Source organism: Pinus tabuliformis, chromosome 7 (assembly GCF_031772625.1).
Source record: "Pinus tabuliformis cultivar Carrire ecotype Pingquan chromosome 7, CPIR1, whole genome shotgun sequence".
NCBI lineage: Eukaryota > Viridiplantae > Streptophyta > Pinopsida > Pinales > Pinaceae > Pinus > Pinus tabuliformis.
In genome coordinates this window covers 726,538,992-726,561,074 of record NC_142293.1, presented here as the reverse complement: position 1 = coordinate 726,561,074, position 22,083 = coordinate 726,538,992, and the positions used below count along the sequence as shown (strand labels likewise).

Genomic DNA, 22,083 nt, shown 5'->3' with positions numbered 1-22,083 from the left:
TTTCTTATTATGCATAGGGCTATTAGGAGGTGTGAGAAAGCTTTCCTCTTTCCCTTTTCCTTTTGAGTGGTCATAGGAATGAGACTCATCATCTTCTTTATCTTGTTTAGAACCTGATGAATCGTCATCCTTGTGCTTTCTAAAGTCCCTATACATTTCCTCTACCATAGACTTGATAGCTAGGAAACTCTCTAGGAATTGAGGGTCTGGCCCCGTAGAACCTTCCTCTAATATTGTCTTTCGAGAATAGACTCTCCCAATTTCAGGATTAGTTTTGGCCAACTCTCCTTCTCCTAATTTGAGCTTTGATCTTGTGAGCATTCACAGCTAAACCAGCACAAGCTTGTCTAACCTTACAACCTAGAGCTTTGATACCACTTGATCTGATATTCACCCTATGATTGACATCAGTTGAAGATTTATTAAACAAAAGATATTAAAGACTCATGTGCTGGTACGTGTTCTATGTTATTGAAGCAATGGATCGATCAGATTGCCAATACATAGACAATAAAATGGAAAGACAACAGAGAAATATAGTAAGAAAACACAAAGACACAAACAATTTTAATAAGGAGTTCACCCAATTCTCCAGGGCTACGTCTCCGGTCCATATTTCAGTGGTGGCCTTGTTTTATTATGTCTTTAAGCAGAGAATTACAATACAGGGACTCAATGTGAGTTCTCTTGAAGCAGGTTTGCTTGGCAAGGTGGTTCTTGGATTCCCCAAGTCACTGGAGTACACAGACTTTTCTTCTTCCTACCAGCTCTGTGACCTTCTGGTCTACAATGGCATGAGCCCAGTATGGTGCTCAACCCAGATAGATTCCTCTATGGGATGGCTTGAATCTCTCAATCTCTCTGGTGCTCGATGTTGCCACTGGTTAGCTTGGTCCGCTGTCTCTTCCTGCTTATGCTTTACTATCTTCTTTCTCTGTGTATTCTGTCCTCCTCTCAGGATTCTGGTCTTTCTTCGTCTCTCCTACTTCACTTGGCTGACTATGTATTTTTCTACTGTTCATGGCTTTTAGCCATTCGATCCAATGGTTGTTGGGTTCCTCTTTCGCCTCTGTCGATTCAGTTTCTACAACTGTGCTTGGAGTTCCTTGTTCGGTGTGAGCGTGAACGTTCAGGAAGTGGCCACTTATCCTCCGCTAAACAGCGCCAGCCTGCTTCATCGGTTTATTTCTTTAGTTTCATAGTGGATGAAGTCTTTCCTCCACCATGGCAGTTAAACGGATTTGAAATCCTTTTAAAACAAGGCATATTACTTCGTCGATTTCGCTTCCTCCATCGGGCTCGATCTTAGTCGTCTGATCTAGGGCCTCTAGATCTAACGCCATACACATTTCCCATGTGGTTGACTTGCTCGACCGATAACACGCGATCAACGACAGTTTTCTCTCACATCCACTTGCCACGAATCGATTTTTGAGTGGGATCACTCCGCTTCCATCCAAAACCGCTTACTGTTTGAGGGCACCCTGATTAATATCGCTGGTTTCTAGAGCGTGGATCCCACCTTTGTTCTTTTAGCTCTTTTTCCTTTTTGTGCCCGCGGTTCTCTTGTTCGCCATGCATCTGAGTGCTCGGGCTTCCTCCACTTTGGCCTTGTTTTCCCAACGATGCGTGATTAGCACTAATCATGCATCAAAAACCTCCCTATTTTCCCGATCCGGGGCTCCCAGGTGCTATTTCTGCCTCCTGCACAGTCTCCATGGGACTTGATTAGCGCGCTTTGACCGAGGTCCTCATCGTTCCATGATGGATGCTATTGCCACTAGTTCAAGGGTGTTTTTGATCACGATTCTGAATTCTTTGAGATCTATCCCGACCTGATACAGTCATGGTTCTTTAACAGTCTTTTATGGATCCAATTCGGATCACCTTATAAATCCGTGATTTAGTTGGTTTACGAAGGATCAATTTAATTATATAGAAATGTAAATGCAGATGTTGAAGTGTAGCTAGATAACATCAAAAGGGACTGATTTCATCCATAGATCAAAACCAATTGCAGAGGCTCCTTACTTCACTTTATTTGACTGTTCAAATGTATGGACACAAGCGACCCACCAAGAGTCATAAACAATCTTATGTGCAAGACAAAGTCCATCTACAATGAGGTTTGGTTTGAAAATTCCAGAATGGCAACCTATCATCCTCAAATACACTCACATACATACCAGATAGAAAATTGAGGAGGACGAACTGAACTGCTCCATCCTCCATTTTCACACCACTAATTGTCTCATCACCATACTGATGTCTTCTAATGAAACCATGTAGAAGGTTTAACTGTTTATTAGGCTTACTTAACTTCATCGCAGAGGCTAACGTCTCAATTGAACCCACCATAAATTCACAGTCCCTTGGTGGACATGATGCCAATAGTTTATTGCTATTTTTATTTTTATGGTCAATCCAGCTTCTGCCTTGATTGAGTTCCACATTCATCATTCCCTTTTTAGAAAATAGAAAATCTGACATCTTATTCTTTTCATTGTATTCATCCCCTATTCCTTTTTTCTAAACTTTGTTTACTGTTCCTGTTATTTCTTATATTTGTTGTATCTTGATTCAGTATAAAGGGAAGAGTGTCAAACGTGGTGAATGGTTGGTTGAAGAGGGTCTAATAACATCATTATCAATGGATAAGGAAGAAGTGCTTGTAGCATTTTGTTTTTCTACAACATCAAAAAATAGATTATTGGCATTGCAATTTGCTTGTTTGGCATCATGTTTTGTTTTATTTATTTTTATTGAAACTAAATTCATAATTGAACTTATTTGTAGACTGAATTATATGTGACACCAATGAAGCTTCTCTTTTAATGCCTCTTGGAAGTTTCACTTCCCTCTCTTGTTGAAAATGGACCTGATCATGATTAGAAAAATACAATGTCTTAAGATATTGCTAATAAGACCATTGTAGAAGAACGAATTGCTCTACCCTTTCTCACACCTACTCGCTTAGAATGGCCTTTCTTGTTCATCAATTCATCTATCATTTTTTTTTCTTCGCATTACACTCCTACCGAAAAGGATTCATGATTGTTAAGGATCATAATAGATGTAATTTGTTATTGACAATGATGACACGGTCCTTTTATTTAAGGTTTTAGTTTGGAGTAAACATTTTAAAATCACCACCAAAGAGAGATGAATAACACCTTAAAAATAAAATACACTTCTTTCCTATAGATACCAACCTGAAATCATTTCTAACCCCATCATATTTTCAACATAATTGAAGGGTTTCAATCAAGAGAAAGACCCATTCTTACGTAAAAATAATCCTCTGGAGTTGGGTTAGTTTGGAATGGATGCAATGCCCAATTGCAAAAGCACAAATCATCAATTAGACACCTTTCTTATCCCCAATGTTGGTCGTTTATCCCATAGTTCAGACTCTAGGTTTAATCCAGCCTCTGGTACCAAAAGAATGCATCTGCCAAAGATCTGTGAAATCAAGATTGTAGAGGCCGAATGCTCTTTAGACGAAAGAGAAGCAAATAGATTTTAGTTCTCCTCTGCATATGGGTTATATGGGAACTATGGTAGTAAATTTTTAGATTCACCCATTTCTATTGCCATGGATTCTGAGTGCATTAATCTAGAGATTGAGTGGAATCCCTGAGACAACCTATATCTCTTATGATCTGAAGAAACTTCAGCTGTTGTAGACAATATGCATCAGCTTTGTAGGGAAATACTCCACCTAGGATCACAAGTGGAATCCAGATGCAAAAAGAGAAGCATTAGTAGAAAGGAGATTTATTTCAAACAAGGAAGTATAGGAAAATGTAAGCATGTGGATACCTATCACAAGGAACACCCACACAAAGAAAACAATATACATGGAAACAATATACATATAGTGGAAAATAAATACCATCATTGGAAAGGTGTTTATACAACTATCAAAATTAGCACAATAGGAATTTTTGCTAAATTTAAAAGTCTCCAAGCTAGCAAAGAAAATGGTAGACTTGGAACTATCCAACTGAAATGAAGACACTATGTACACATGTTATTCTTAAAAACAATGCAACTAATACCGTTCTACCCAGAGTCACATGCATGTTTAAAATGCAAGATTGAAGTTGGAAATGAAGCTGATCCACCATCATTCCATACATAGTCCCTTGTACAACCACTTCCCTAGCAGGCACCTCACCATTCGAGTGCTCATAAGCCTTGACTCTGTCATAATAAGATCCCATCATTGTGTGCCTTACAATTCTGATAGAACATGGAGTGGATTGAATCTGAGGACATTTCAGATCAGATCTATAAGCATCTATGTTCTCTGAATCCAATATTTATGACTACCATATAGTGCATAGAGCTTACATATACTCATCACTGTAAAGCCATTGTATCTTTCTTATTTGGGTAGCTCTAGACAAAGGATCTGTAATCTGTCCAAGGTGTTTTACTTGATTTCTTAGCAATGGGGAAATATAATTTGTTTGTATTCATGTTAACTCTGCTTCTTATCCTTCTGCAACATGGAGGTGGCTTGAAGTTGGAAATGAAGTTGATCCACCATCATTCCATACATAGTCCCCTGTACAACCACTTCCCTAGCAACCACCTTGCCATCCGAGTGCTCATAAGTGATAATAAGATCCCATAATTGTGTGCCTTACAATTCTAATAGTTTGGCTCCTGCTACCCCTCAAGTAGGTTTGAACTTGGCACCTAATATACCAGTAGCCTCATATCTAAATTGGGTTTAAACATATTTGGACTTATTCTTATATATTGTGTTTATAGATTGCCTCCATATCTCTAGGCACTATGGAAAAGGGGATGTTAGAACACATATAGCTTGCTTATGAGTGATTATGGATCTGGTGAATGGAGCCTGTAAAATACATCTAGCTTTTGAATGATGAAATAGAATCATACAAATACCAAGCTGTTAAAAAATGGTTGTGAGATGATGTACTGCAAGGTTTTTCATATCTCTAGTATTTGCAGTGATCATTAGTTTATATATGAAGGTGTTTGAGGAGCAAGAAAAATGATGTGTAAAATGTCCTTATTTGCAGGTCTACAACACTATGGTGAGAGTTGCAGGCTACGCTGGATCAACTATCTAAGACCAGATCTAAAGTGAGGGTCCTTCTCCCTACAAGAAGAAAGACTTATTATTCATCTTCATAAAATTATTGGAAATAGGTAATACATCTGATGAATGCCTTAGGTGCAGTCTATTCACGTTGCAACATTCTATAAATTCATAAAGTTCTATATGTAATGAGATCAGTTATATAGTACATGTTTGACCCCATCACATTTTCATCACAATTGAAGGGTTTCGATCAAGAGAAACACCCATTCTTAGGTCAAAATAATCCTATGGAGTTGGGTCAGTTTGGAATGGATGCAGTGCCCAATTACCAAAGCACAAATCATCAACTAGACACCTTTGTTATCCCCAATGCTGGTTGTCTATCCCACAATTCAGACTCTAGGTTTCATCCAGCCTCTCCATGATAATAAGATCCCATCATCATGTGCCTTACAATTATGATAGTTTGGCTCCTGCTGCCCCTCCAGTAGGTTCGAACTTGGCACCTAATATACCAGTAGCCTCTGGTGCAACTCTAGGAACCGCTCTTTATTTCGTAGAGCTCTATGTTGGAACTCTGCCTCAAAAAATCTTGCCTATAGCAGATACCGACAGCGATCTCATTTGGGTGAACTGCAATCCCTGCCAGAATTGCAGCTTTTTCAATCCAGACAGATCTTCATCTTTATCATACTTACCTTGTTATTCCAGAGAATTCTATGCCCTTTCTTCCCCAGTATCATGCACTATTAACCCTAAAATGGCCTGCAAATATACTCAGAGTTATATGGATGACTCTTTCTCCATAGGTCCATATATCTATGATACAATTACATTGAGTTCTACATTTGGGAGGACATTGAAGGCAGAGAATCTGTTGATGGGATGCAGAATGGAGAACCAAGGCCACACAGAGGCCAGATCAGGAGGCATGTTGGGTTTAGGTCAAGGACCCAATTCATTTGCAGCACAAACAACAAGATTATATGGAGGTAAATTCTCTTACTGCCTAAGAGACTATTTAGAGCCTACCACTGTGAAAAGCTCTCTGGTATTTGGAGACATGATAGAAGAATCAGGCTCCTCACTATTGAGAGGGCCAATTCAATATACTCTGATTCTAAGAGGCAGATCATCATTATATTACATGGGTATTGAAGAAATCATCATAAATGGAGAGAAACTTCCTATATCCAGCAATGTTTGGGAGCTGGATGAATTTGGCAACCGGGGCACAATAATAGATTCTGGGACTTCTGTCACTTATTTGCCAGAGGAGGCCTATAAAATAATACTGGAGGCCATGAATGTGGCAATTACATATCCTATGGCTACAACGTTGTCTCCACAACAATTTGATCTCTACTTCAACACTTCGGGTGTGAATGAATTGGAGTTTCCTGAATTCTCAATTGTTTTTGAAGGTGGCAAAACATTTAGACCACTACCAGAGAATTATATCCTACAAATCGAGGACAATGTGAGATGCCTGGGGCTCAGACCTGTTACAGAACCAGTGCCAAGTATTATTGGGAATCTACTACAGTAAAATTTCTTCGTTCAGTACGACGTGCAACAATCTCTTCTTGGGTTTGCTCCTGCTGATTGTTCAGTTATGAAAACTTAAATTCATGTTATAAAATATCATTACTTACAACAGTGCAATGAAGGTTTGGGGAGTACTGAACAAATCTGGAAACTAGATCTACAGGTACTAGAGGTGTGCGCTTGTGGAAAATCTAAAATAAAAAAGAAATAAAATAGAGAAGAAAGGGAGTTGAATCCCCTTTCCCACAAAAGGTCTTAGCAATAATTATTTTGAGAAGCCTCGTAAAACTCTAGGGTTTGAGAACATGGGAATAGGCAAACTGAGGAATGTGAGGAGGTTTACCTTGTTCCCTGAAGACCAATGTTAAAACCTTCACCAAAAATTTCTTCAAAAGACAAAGCAACTAAATGAAACTTTGGCACCTAGGTATGTAGGGTAAGATATATGTCTAGGTCGCTTGACCATCTTTCCATTTAACTGTATGTCATGCTCCATGTCGTGTTCATGACCATAGTTTGGGTCAAAGTTGTAGTAGTTTCCACTACACAAGCGTATCAGTAGTAGTTTCTACTGCACAAGGGTAGTGACAGTAGTTTCTACTGCACAAGGGTGGTGGTTCGCATTCTAGGAAACATATCTAGTCAATGCCCTATTGTTTTGAAAGCTGGTTGTCGATATATAATGTGTTTCTACATCCCACAATCAATCCATACCATGACCACCAGTGGGGGATCCAAACCAGCTGTGCCCTGACCATGACTAACCGTGGGGGATTCAAATTAAGTGTCGAAGGGGTCTTCACATTGCAGCAGTGGGGATCCAAATTGCAGTAGTCGGGGATCCAAGCCAGGTGCCAAAGCGGTCTTCACATTGCATCACAGGGGATTGTAGCAGTGAGGGATCCAAACGAGGTGCTGAAGGAGTCTTCACATTGCAAAACCTAACTTTCTTATAATTTTTATTAAATTTCTAAATAACTTAATATCGTACCAGTTCTTCACATGGCTAAAATCATTTTAATCATCCAAAACCTAAATCAAGGGCCCACAAATGTGCACATAACCTAAGAGGAAAGTTTTTTTTAGAGGGGAATGCCTTACAGCATAGTTAAATAGAAAATTATTATTTTAATCACTGGTAACAATTTTTATCACCCATTTAATTTATATAACTATGCTAACTATTATGAGTAATCCTAATTTATCATCCACCATGCTACCGACTCTACAATTTCTTGATTGTGCTACATTCTTTTTGTCTTGACCATTAATTTGATGTGCATAACCCTTGCATTATGCATGTTTACCCTAATGAATAATGTTTATAGTACTCTTATTCATAATTTTTTTGTTCAAATACATAGCATTATGTTGTTTGATTGTGCCACATTATCTTTGTCTTCATCATTAATTTGATGTTCATAACCCCTGCATTATGCACATTTACATTCCTGCTACGCAATAATGCTTATATTATTCTTATTGCTAGTTTTTTTGTTGAAATAAATAGCATTTTTTTGTTGTCAACCCTGGTTTATTTCCACAATGCTTGAAATAGCTAATTTATCTATGTTAAATAATGTACTTTGCAATAAGATTTATAATTGGTTGAATTGATGTTTAAATTTTATTTTAATAACCATTAATTATTTGTTGTCACATACCCCGGTAACCTCGCATGTAAAAGTAGGGAGTTAGAATTTTTTTTATACAATTACCACAAGTAATTAATCAATTCACAACTCCACAAATCATCACTAACCATTAGATATACTATTCATTAGTACATCAAGTAAATTGCCATCAAAGATAGTAAATTTCATAACCATTGCATAACCTTTAACCATCACTGTAATAACATAAACTGTCTCATGAATCCATGCATCCATTTCTTGATATCCTTAACCATGTTAGATAATCATGTACTAAGACATTATGGTTGTCACATCAAATAAAGAACCATCATCATTAAGGACCCATCATTATCAACAGACACCCTGGAAACCCCGTAGGGTGAAAACCAACAAACGTTTAATCTTATTATTAAACGCTCGTGAGGGTTTTCACCCCTCACTCAATGGTTTATAAGGGATTCCATCCCTTAACCATTGTCTTAAAATATTTACAATGAATTATCATTAAGCTATCACATAACTAGCTAAAAGCTAATACAGTTTTCATGTAATCTTTTATTTACATACCGCCACATGCAACATTCCTTGTGGCATAATTGTTCTAGCAATGGACAATACTGCAACTTGAACTCATCTGCATGGACGAATAATCCTTTTCCTGCCAATGTTAAACATTACTTTCCTTTGGCACCAACCGCCATCTTTTCCTGTCAATGTTGTTGACAACAATCTTGGCAACAAGATTAGCTACAATATCAATAATTCATTAAACAACCTCTAAAAATGATCTTTTATCATCTACTCATCTGCATGAGCAAGCATAACATACTAACTAACTAGTACATCTATTCAAGTAAATTCTTGTTCTACTTTTCACAATGCTTATTCACACTGGTGCATATCTCTCTCTAAGAGATCTAACCATTAGTTTACAAGTCCATGTTTCTTTTTAAAACATATAACACAATGGTCAAGATTTTATCATAGTTTTGCTAACATACAAAGAACACATCTCCATAACACGATGACTGTTCTTTGAGCCATTTAGCTTATCCTAATATCCCTTCTTTAGTATATGCAGTGGACATAGTCTTTTAATGATACAAGCATGGACTCATTAAGTACTTCTTTAACCAAGAAAACAGATAAATTAATCAATCTTTTACCATATACATTACCACATGCATTAACCTATTCTCTTTACAAAGAGAACATATAAAATCAATCATTCTTCTAATGCATGCACTAAAATTCTCTCTATAAGAATGCAGTTACTTATCTTTAGATCTGGGCGTGAGTATTAAGAACTGTTGATCTCTTCATATTCACCTTCAGCTCCACCTTGAAAAACCAAAGAATGAGCCACCAGATTGCTGTTGCACGCTCTTGCCTATTTCAAGGAAGCCATTCGGAAAACTAAGCTGGACTAGGCAACATTGACAGATTCCTAACTGCGACCTGCGGACTTCCTTGGAACGTTTCAGTGTGTAAAGAAACCAGTCCGACTGCTTGGGTTGAATCCCTGGCCTCTACGACTATTTCCATGCTATTGTTTGGCTCTGTCTCTTGAACAATTTCCGCGGTTCCACGTCTTTCTTTGTGGAGAATTAGGAAAGGGCAGGAAGAATGCGAGACAAGCCATGCATCGATGCATTCCAAATGGAAACGATGATTACAATTCGGCAGCACTCTCACCTTTTCTCCTTACGCAAATTCGGCCAGGCAGATCGGACAATCCATTGGCACGGGCGTTGGCTTTGATGCAGCGCTGTAAACGATAACGATCAGTGCTTTCCAAATCGCTCCTCGCCATCCGGAGAGAGGAATCATTGGATAAGTCTACATTGGCCCGGTCCCTGAAGCATCGAAGCCATCTGAAAGACAAGTTGAGTCCGATTCCCCACCCCGAGGGCACCTCACCAAGCCAGGAGAAAAAAATGAGTAGTGGACCCGATTCCATAGTTCGATTCATCGGGTCGAGTTCGTTGGAGAAGGTGCACGGGAAACGGAAAATCAATAACTGCCCCCCACCTCCCCATATTCGATCTCATTTCCAATATCCAAATTCAAGAATCAGTTCCGAATGCTAAGGATCAGTTCCAAAACTAAATAACTATTCATAACTGTTAATTATGATGAGTTACCCGGTAGGGATGTTACATACTCCCCCCCTTAACAGGAACACCGTCCTCGGTGTTCATCTTTCATTGAGAACTTGAGATTTTACTCATTGTATAATCATCTAAACCGCACAAAAAGTTGTCCTTCCTTTTTAAAATCAACGATTTCATTCCAAGAAATGACATCACAGAAAATAGTAATGATATAATCACAAGAAAGATCATTAGTTATAAGCATCAATAGTCATAAGCGTTCATAATTGCAAAAAATATGCAACTTCTAATCGCCACCACTTGGCCCTTATTCATTCATAATAAACAATTCTCTGTGCCAACTTACCATTACTTACCATCTATTCTTGAAAATCATGAATACTTCCATGCAAGCTTTTTTTAATAGTGGTTGGACAACTCTTCAACCCTCCATGGTAAGTAATTCCTGTAATATATGACTACAAATTCAATCGCATTAGTCACTGTATTTTGAGTCAATGGAATACTTTTGACTATCAATCAATTGTGCAATGCTAAATGATTTCTAAATCACAGTACTTTTACAAGTACTTAAAGAGCACTAACACTAATCAACAAATGATAAATCACTGCTCACGTGCACACTGCATGAATTCTTACTAAAGACATCCGCAAAGTACTTCTAAAAGTACCAAAAGAGCACCTAGCTCTCTAATAATCAAAACAGTCAATCACTGCATCATTTGGAAATGGTCTTAGCCCCTACTAAGACTTTCACAAAATTAATAAAATGATACAGGAATTAAAATTTCCAATAACTCCTTATTGAACATTAAACTCATTTCCTGTTGAATGTGCATAACACATTTCACACAACTATATATAGAATTTATTTTTAACATCACATTCAACTGATTAGTTAATTCCTTTAGCCATAAAAATCACAATAGACTAAAGAATCTTCACCCATAGGAACTAGTTTCCACAACCAGATCGAGTCATTTTCACATCCAGACAGTTTCTTTTATAGAGACCTTACCAGGTCTAACATGGGATTCCACTGGCCAACCAGCTCAAGAATTCCAGGAAGAGTAAATCTGGGCAGACAAGTACCATCAACCCCTCCGGGCAGGTAACTGCCATCAACCCAAGGCATTCCAGCCTTTCACAATCCGGGCAGACAAGTACCATCAACCCCCTCCGGGCAGGTAACTGTCATCAACCCAAGGCATTCAAGCCTTTCACAATCCGGGCAGACAAGTACCATCAACCCCTCCGGGCAGGTAACTGTCATCAACCCAAGGCATTCAAGCCTTTCACAATCCGGGCAGACAAGTACCATCAACCCCTCCGGGCAGGTAACTGTCATCAACCCAACTATCCGCAACTGTTTGGCATGTTAAATTTCTCTTTTATTACTCTTTCTGAAAGTAATTTACACAATGAACCATATGAACATTATCATTAGCACAAAAAACATGCATGTATACCATGCATTTACACTTAACCCCCAACATGGGTCCACAACATCAAGATTGATGGGAAACATATCCATCATACATGTTGTATGCATGCAAATTTTCCAAATAACATAATTCATGCATATCATATAACATCATTCTTTCTCATTTATAATTGCATTTCACATTGGAGCAATTTATGTGATGAGTTTTCTTGTTGCCATTAAGCTACCACTACTTAATCCCATCAGCAACGTTAGTTATAAATATGCATCAATTAACACGTATTCCATTTCCAAGAATGTTCATGCATACAATATTGTCACGTATAAAAGCATATGCAAATACTCATTAATGTATAAATGTCAACAATAGTTGAGTTAATACTCTGAGCATTCCCAATTTTGCCATAGTCTGTTGTTCCAATTCAAATCATCATTAATGGAGTATTATCTTACGTTTACTATGGCTAGCTTGGGTCATGCATTGTTAATGTAATTAAACATAATCTCTCTAACATACAAAGATCATAACTCTATATCATAATGACTAATCTTTGTGCATACCATTGCTTATCATATAAGCCTTTCACTAGCATGCTACCATCATCTCATACAACAAACTACATACCTCTTTCTTAAGGAAGTCATTTTAACCTCATTCTTCTATCTTCCGATGTGAGGGTTTCTCAAGATTCCCTTTCAAGAAATTATTAAAGATATCTATCAATAGGCATAAAAATAAAGATACAAAAACAAGGTTTACTTATCCTTTATGCATCAAAATCAAGCAATCGACACAGCTCATCCAACAAGACAATCTCTCCAAGAGATTATTATTTTCAAGGAAGCTAGCATGACCACTTTCTCTAAGTACACACAGACTCATAATTCCAAAGTCACAATAGCTACCAATATGCAACATGTGTTCTCCTAACACAATTACTTTACTTCAATGCACATAGTTCTTTTCATGAAACAAGTAAGGATTTTGGTTCTTGTATGAACACTATTCTAATGTGTCTTTAAGGAAAGAACCTCTATTTTTATTTTCAAGAAAATTCTCATAAAATCCTTCATCTTCATAAATGAAGTATGCACACTCTTCTAGAATGAAACTATATTTATGTATATATATAATATACTCTTTCTTCAAAAAAAAGTTAGAAACGAATATCTATGTGCCTAGAAGCACATCTTTAGCTATCTCTATCATGCATGTAATGCATAATCATTTCACTAGAACTTAGAAACTAACTAGAATCACAATGCAATTAGCATATATATATATATATATATATATATATATATATATATATATATATATATAGGTATTTCCAAGAAGCTTTTATCAAATAAAGATACATATTTTTAATTCAAGAAAACTTGGCCACCTTCCATGCTATGTCCTCAGGACATTTATATACCTCATCCTCTTTTCTCAAGAAGATACTTTGGCTATATTTAGCAAGGATTTTATAGACAAGAGACAAGCATTTCACACACAAGACTCACATGGAGTCTTTCTAATAGGAACTACCTATTTTCTTTACCAAGAAAACATACAAAATAATCAATCTTTAACTGCATGCCTTAACACATTTCCTTTACCAAGAAAATCTATAAAAGAACCATTCTTTTATTGCATGCATTCAAATACTTTCTCTACTAAGAAATCATATAAAACATTCATACGTGTTCTTCAAGAAAGTGAGCAAGACACTTATCTTATCCATGGATCAACATGCATAACTAACAAATTAAACCACCCTTACCGGAAGCAATTGCTCTACTTATGCAATTAGAAGCATAATCTGCTAAGTGTCACACATGCACCCGAGCTACCACTTGATGCTAGATGCAACAACTATCATAACACTACTATGCGACCCTTTTCAGGATAATGACTTCAAGGAGACATTACGAAAATCATTAACATCAACACACTATAGTTATCATTTTCCAACTCCTTAAGCATGGTCAAGGGAATACTCACATGCACATCGAGCGCTTATCTAGTCGTCCCCAGACTTAGAGTCTTCTGCAAGATTCTGATACTCCAAACTTGCTCTATCTGGTCATCACCAGACTTAGCGATTTCTTTTTCCCATCTCCGTCTGTCCCTACAGCACGGTCTTCTTCCTTCTCCTTGCTTCCTTTTCCTTTGGAAGCATCTATGGTTGGGGAAGGTAGTTAATGTTTACTGACAACTGTATTAACACAGGTAGTCTATTTATGAATAATTATCACATGTAGTTATACCATGAATGGGTCCTAGAAATGTTACCCACTGAACATGCCTCTCCAATTAAGTTCACACTGGAATGCAACATGCATAAGAAATCCATCATTCCCATAGTACAGATAAATTCAACTATCATTAAATCGAGGCTCCAATGGTTTTTATCTCCTAACAAGTAATGATTAACATAAACACATACCATGCTAATGGATTTCAATTAATTAGAGGGTAACATCATTAGATCTATTAAGACATAAGAATATACTATTCATCATGCATTCTCATGGTGAATATAATTAAGAACTCTTCTCATAAACAACTGGAACTATAGCACACACATTCCATGCATGTGACATCAATCAACCTTCACTTGTTTACGAATTGTAACAATCTTAGCCCAATTCAATTAATGCATATAAGTTCTATGGGTTAGTCATACAACACTAACCAATCTCAACTACCAATCGTCTTCATGCATCCATGACAAGACTGAATCAAAAGTTAGTTATGACAATCAAGTCTCGCTGCTTGACTCATTGCATGTTTTCAATATCTAAAGGGGTTCTTCTAATGTCTTCTTTAAACAATTTTTCATCCTATTCAAGGATGTTCCCCTAATTTATATTCATGCATTGGCTCATTAAGTTTTTTTCATTGTAACTTCAATTTTGTTCATTAAATGCATCATTGTTATTGCCATATTTGCAAATCAAACTTGGTAGTTGATTGTCACTTCCCTCAATGAGTGTTCAATATTGTTCATGAATGTAATGAGTACTCAATATTGTTCTTAGGTGTGACAAAAGTTTGATTGTCTTTTATCCTCATCAGGAATTTAACGTTATGAACGTAGTTATGCAACAACTTTATTACTTACTACTTAAAGCAGTTATAAACATGAATCACACCTATCATGCCAAAAGTAGTGTACTACATAAATGAATATGTGAATGATTAAACTCGTACCTGATTTAATGCCTACTGATGGCGTACCTCAATATCCTTTCCGCTTACCAATTCCCAAAGGCGCCAGTACTGCAACCTTTAGCTCTGATACCACTTGTCACATACCCCGGTAACCTCGCATGTAAAAGTAGGGAGTTAGAATTTTTTTTATACAATTACCACAAGTAATTAATCAATTCACAACTCCACAAATCATCACTAACCATTAGATATACTATTCATTAGTACATCAAGTAAATTGCCATCAAAGACAGTAAATTTCATAACCATTGCATAACCTTTAACCATCACTGTAATAACATAAACTGTCTCATGAATCCATGCATCCATTTCTTGATATCCTTAACCATGTTAGATAATCATGTACTAAGACATTATGGTTGTCACATCAAATAAAGAACCATCATCATTAAGGACCCATCATTATCAACAGACACATAAGGCAATCACATCAATCACACCATAGAACACAGATATACCCTGGAAACCCCGTAGGGTGAAAACCAGCAAATGTTTAATCTTATTATTAAACGCTCGTGAGGGTTTTCACCCCTCACTCAATGGTTTATAAGGGATTCCATCCCTTAACCATTGTCTTAAAATATTTACAATGAATTATCATTAAGCTATCACATAACTAGCTAAAAGCTAATACAGTTTTCATGTAATCTTTTATTTACATATCGCCACATGCAACATTCCTTGTGGCATAATTGTTCTAGCAATGGACAATACTGCAACTTGAACTCATCTGCATGGACGAATAATCCTTTCCTGCCAATGTTAAACATTACTTTCCTTTGGCACCAACCGCCATCTTTTCTTGTCAATGCTGTTGACAACAATCTTGGCAACAAGATTAGCTACAATATCAATAATTCATTAAACAACCTCTAAAAAATGATCTTTTATCATCTACTCATCTGCATGAGCAAGCATAGCATACTAACTAACTAGTACATCTATTCATGTAAATTCTTGCTCTACTTTTCACAATGCTTATTCACACTGGTGCATATCTCTCTCTAAGAGATCTAACCATTAGTTTACAAGTCCATGTTTCTTTTTAAAACATATAACACAATGGTCAAGGTTTTATCATAGTTTTGCTAACATACAAAGAACACATCTCCATAACACGATGACTGTTCTTTGAGCCATTTAGCTTATCCTAATATCCCTTCTTTAGTATATGCAGTGGACATAGTCTTTTAATGATACAAGCATGGACTCATTAAGTACTTCTTTAACCAAGAAAACAGATAAATTAATCAATCTTTTACCATATACATTACCACATGCATTAACCTATTCTCTTTACAAAGAGAACATATAAAATCAATCATTCTTCTAATGCATGCACTAAAATTCTCTCTATAAGAATGCAGTTACTTATCTTTAGATCTGGGCGTGAGTATTAAGAACTGTTGATCTCTTCATATTCACCTTTAGCTCCACCTTGAAACACCAAAGAATGAGCCACCAGATTGCTGTTGCACGCTCTTGCCTATTTCAAGGAAGCCATTCGGAAAACTAAGCTGGACTAGGCAACATTGACAGATTCCTAACTGCGACCTACAGACTTTCTTGGAACATTTCAGTGTGTAAAGAAACCAATCCGACTTCTTGGGTTGAATCCCTGGCCTCTACGACTATTTCCATGCTATTGTTTGGCTCTGTCTCTTGAACAATTTCCGCGGTTCCACGTCTTTCTTTGTGGAGAATTAGGAAAGGGCAAGAAGAATGCGAGACAAGCCATGCATCGATGCATTCCAAATGGAAACGATGATTACAATTCGGCAGCACTCTCACCTTTTCTCCTTACGCAAATTCGGCCAGGCAGATCGGACAATCCGTTGGCACGGGCGTTGGCTTTGATGCAGCGCTGTAAACGATAACGGTCAGTGCTTTCCAAATCGCTCCTCGCCATCCGGAGAGAGGAATCATTGGATAAGTCTACATCGGCCCGGTCCCTGAAGCAAGGAAGCCATCTGAGAGACGAGTTGAGTCTGATTCCCCACGACGAGGGCACCTCGCCAAGCCAGGAGAAAAAAATGAGTAGTGGACCCGATTCCATAGTTCGATTCATCGGGTCGAGTTCGTTGGAGAAGGTGCACGGGGAACGGAAAATCAATAACTGCCCCCCACCTCCCCATATTCGATCTCATTTCCAATATCCAAATTCAAGAATCAGTTCCGAATGCTAAGGATAAGTTCCGAAACTAAATAACTATTCATAACTGTTAATTATGATGAGTTACCTGGTAGGGATGTTACATTTACCATGTCTTATTCCAAAAATAATTGTTTTCAAATAATGAGATATTACTTATTTATTTGACAACACATTTTGTTTGTAGCATTTATTTAGTTAATTTTTACTTTACAAAAATAATTTATTTGGTAAATTTTTATTTCAAAAAATATATTAATATTTTCAAAGCAAGTTAACTCAAGTGAATAAAGTGAAGAGATATATAAAGTTTTTATGGACCATTAGTTTTTTCTTAATTTATTTATCCATTAAAAATTATAACATTTATAATATATACAAATTTATTATTTAAAATATTTATTTTATTTTATTTTAGCTTTTTGATTTATCATTTAAAATATAAATATTTTATATGAAAAAAATAAATGAGTCGTAAATTTTGAATATATTTTATTTGTAAATTTTGTATATTAGATTGTTCTTTTTTCTCAGACTGTAATATTTATAAATAAATCGTAATATTAAAATGTTATTCCATAGAAGAGTGAAACTTACTAGTGCAATTTAGAAAAGATTTATGATCATTTCAATTTTCAGTGTAGTATACTTTGATTCATATATTTTATTAATATATATTTTTATCCATATACTATATTTTATTAATATATTTTTATCTATTTATCATATTTTATTAATATATTTTCATTAATGTATTTTATTTTATTTTTGTATCTTTTTAAACATTCATTAATTATTTTATGTTTTGGATTTTTTCGTTTGAATTTGAGGAAACAATTTTTGGTAAGTTTTTGTTATTTAAAATATGTTTTTGAATGCATCAATTACTAGGGCATAAATTTGATGGGAACTCCCAGCTGTCAAGTAAATTCTTGATCACGGGTTTCCTTTTAAAAGTGTTCTTCACATGGCTTTTGATTTTTTTTTACTCTTCATTTAAATATCATGTATTAATTTTTTTTAGTAAGCCCAATTAACTTCCATGTAATATTATAGAATATTCATGGTAGTATACACAAATTAATGGCTCAGATTTATCTCAAAAGTAGTTATGCTTTTTCAACCATTTTAATTAAATTGATTAATTAGAAAAAAGTCATATGAAGTGAGTTGTGATTTTTGGGACATGTGGTATTGATAAGGCATGGCATTGTCTAGTGGGATTCTAACAAAGCCTATTTATAGATTAAGATTCTCCAATGGTAAATCTCCATGATTAAGAATCATGTTCCATGTTTTTTTAAATGTATGTATGTTTAACACATACATTAATTGTTTTTATAAATAATAATAATATTTAAAATAATGATAATTTGTTTAGTTTTTTTTTTTTTTTTTACTTCTAGCAACATGAGATGCATATTAAGTAATTGTTTTTATTCTTATTATCTATTGTTACAAATATGATTTTACCATCCATCTCTCTCTCTCTCTCTCCTTTGCATGATCTCTCTCTCACCTTCTCTCCCCACTCTCTCCCAATTCATCTCTACCTCATCATCCTTCCCCTTGAATTTATCTCCTCATTTTCTCCCTCTCCTTCTCTATTTATCCCCCCACCTCTCCCTCTCTCTCCTCCCTCCCTCACTCTATCGTTTTCTCTCAATCATTCCATCCCTCTCTCCCCCCTCTCTTCTACATGGTCTTGATATCATTCTCTCCCCACACATTCTCTCAGTATCCCCTTCTTATTCTCTCTCTATCTCCCATGCCCTATCTCTCAAACTTCCTATATTTTCTGTATATATCTCTTTCCCTCTCCCTCATACCATCCCTATTTTCCCAACCCTCCCCCTCAAGCCATTACTATGTTCCCATCAGTCCCTCTCTCTTTGTACCTCTCCCTCTCTCCCCCTTATTCATGTCCATCTTGTCTCACACACTCTCATTCTCTTCCCTCATCTCTCTCTCCCCTCCCTCTCTCTCTCATGCTCCCTTTCTTCCTCTCCACTATCTTGCTCCCTCTATCTTTTCCCACCCATCCCTTGCACTATCCCTCAAACCACTCCTATTCTCCCCTCTCGTTCTATCCCCACCTCTCTCTCTTTCTCTCACATGCCCTCTCCCTCCCTCTCTCTCTCTCTCTCTCTCACGCCCTCTCTCTCTCTCTCTCTCTCTCTCTCTCTCTCTCTCTCTCTCTCTCTCTCATGCCCTCTCTATCTCCATCACCGTTCCCCTCCCTCCCTCTCTCTATTTATCTCTGTCCCTACACTTTTTTACCTCTCTCCCCTCTAAATCTCACCCCTGTCCCACCCTCTCTCTCTCTCACTCCTAGCCCCCGTTATCCTCTCTTTCTCTAATGCAACCTCCCTCTCTCTCTCTCCCACACACTCTCTATCTCTCCCCAAAATTTATCTCCCACTTCCACTCCCTATCTCTCTTTTCCTACTACTCTCTATCTCTCTCCCCCCAACCTTATACTCACTTTATCTCTCCCCTTCTCACTCTCACCCTCACTCTCTCTTCTGCCCCCCTCCCACCTTTCTCTCTCCCCCCTCTGCCACCTTTCTCTCCCTTACTCTCTCTCTCCCTATCTCTATCCACTTAGATCTATCTCTTTCTCCACACTTAACTTTCTGTCTCTCTCTCTCTAACTCACTGTCCCACTCCCCCACTCTCTCAATAATTTTCCCTGTTTCTCTCTCCCTCTTTCTCTCTCTCCCCATACCTTGCTGCTCCTCCATCTCTCCCTCCCTTTCCTCATTTCTCGAACTACCCTTGTCCCTCCCGCACTCTCCCTCTCTATCTCCTCCTTTCTCCCTCCCTCCCTGCTGCCCTTTCCCACCCTCTCTTCCTCTCTCTCTCACTCTCCATCCCTCTCCCTCTTTCTCTCACTCTCTCTCCCCCTCCCTCTGTCTTTTCCACCCTCTCTCTATCTCTCTCCCTCCTACCCTTCCTCCTTCCTCCCACTACTCTCTCTCTATCCCCTACTCTCTTTTCCACTCCCTCTCTCCCTCCCTCTCCCTCTTTCTCTCACTCTCTCTCTCCCTTCCACCCTCTTTTCCACACTCTCTCTATCTCTTTCCCTCCCATACTTCCTCCTTCCCACCCTTCCTCCTTCTTCCCACTACTATCTCTCTCCACGCCTACCCCCTCCCTCTATCTTCCTATCTATCAATTTCTATCCATCCCTCCTTTATATGTCTCTCTACACCCTCAGTCCCTCTCTCCTCTCCATCCCACTCTCCCCTCTCTCATTCTCTCTCCTTACACCCTCCTCTTACATGTTAAAAGAATTGTATCAATAAAAAAACACACATACAAGAGAAACAATATAAATATAGTCATATATTAAAAACTAAATTTCCTTATTATTCAAATATATATATAGATAAATAATTCATTGTCATTTAAAATCAATTTATTTAAGTTAATAATAAAATACTTACAATATCAAATACATGTTAAATTAGAATGACAATAAATTATATTAAAAAAAAAAAACCATATTCGAAAAACAATTTAAAAAAACTTTAATTTTTTTATAATGGAATAAAATAATTACTAACATTGAATATATATATATATATATATATATATATATATATATATATATATATATATATATATATATTTGAAAATCAAGATTCAGAAACAAAGTTGACACTCTGCCAAAATGAATAATCGAAACAAAACAATTCAAGCAGGTTAAAAAATAAATTAAGCGAATAATGAATGTAACAAAAATTATGTCAAATAGATGCATCGCCTCTTTAGTTAATTGAATCATAAAAAGCTAAACATTATGCCTTAGAAATTGTAAATAAAAATATTGCGAGAACTGTAGAGAGCTTCATGCCAGTAAGGAACTGTACAGGAGGGCCGTTATTGTCAGCACCATGGAGAATTGAATGGAGGACTCTCTAAATCAGCCCCGAGCCGAATCGATGGAAGGAGAAGGGAGACGGCGAGAGACATTTGATTTTGTATTTTGCAGTTACACACAAAATGAGAGAAGGATTAATAATGAAGGAGATGTAGTCGATAAAATGATACGAGGTTCGTCTTATATAACATAGCATGTACCAGAAACGGAGAGGAAGTCTTTCAAACTCGGTCCTCGATTTGAGTCTATTTTATTTTAGAAACACATGAAACAGATAAGTACGAAAAATAAAATATAAAAAACTTGGAAGCATGAGACAGAAGCATACATAAACCAACATAGAGAAGGTGTTTATTCAGAACTAGATGTAAATCCAAAGGTAAATGTTGTAAAGTGATAATTGATAGTGGAAGCATTGATAACCTTCTTTCTACAGAAATGGTGGACAAGCTACGATTAGTGAAGATAGTACACCCTACCCCTTAAAAAGTGTAACAGTTCCAGAAAGGACATCAGATTATTGTGACAAAACAATGCAAGGTAGAGATACAGATTGGTACGTATAAGGATGTGATATTATGTGATGTAATGCCAATGGATGTATGCCATGTATTGTTGGGAAGACCATGGAAGTTTGATCAGAAAGCTATTCATGATGGGAGGAAAAATACTTATACTTTGGAGACACATATTAGAAAAAAAAACCATCTTCGAAAAACAATTTAAAAAAACTTTAATTTTTTTATAATGAAATAAAATAATTACTAACATTGAATATATATATATATATATATATATATATATATATATATATATATATATATATATATATATATATATATATATATATATATATATATATATATATATATATATATATATAGATATTTGAAAATCAAGATTCAGAAACAAAGTTGACACTCTGCCAAAATGAATAATCAAAACAAAACAATTCAAGCAGGTTAAAAAATAAATTAAGAGAATAATGAATGTAACAAA

At 36.5% G+C, this 22,083-nt stretch overlaps 1 pseudogene; it reads left to right on the top strand.

Moving 5' to 3' along the window:
- Positions 1-5,504: 5,504 nt before the first annotated feature.
- On the top strand, positions 5,505-6,710 carry LOC149249593 (aspartic proteinase NANA, chloroplast-like; annotated as a pseudogene).
- The last annotated feature ends 15,373 nt before the right edge of the window (positions 6,711-22,083 follow it).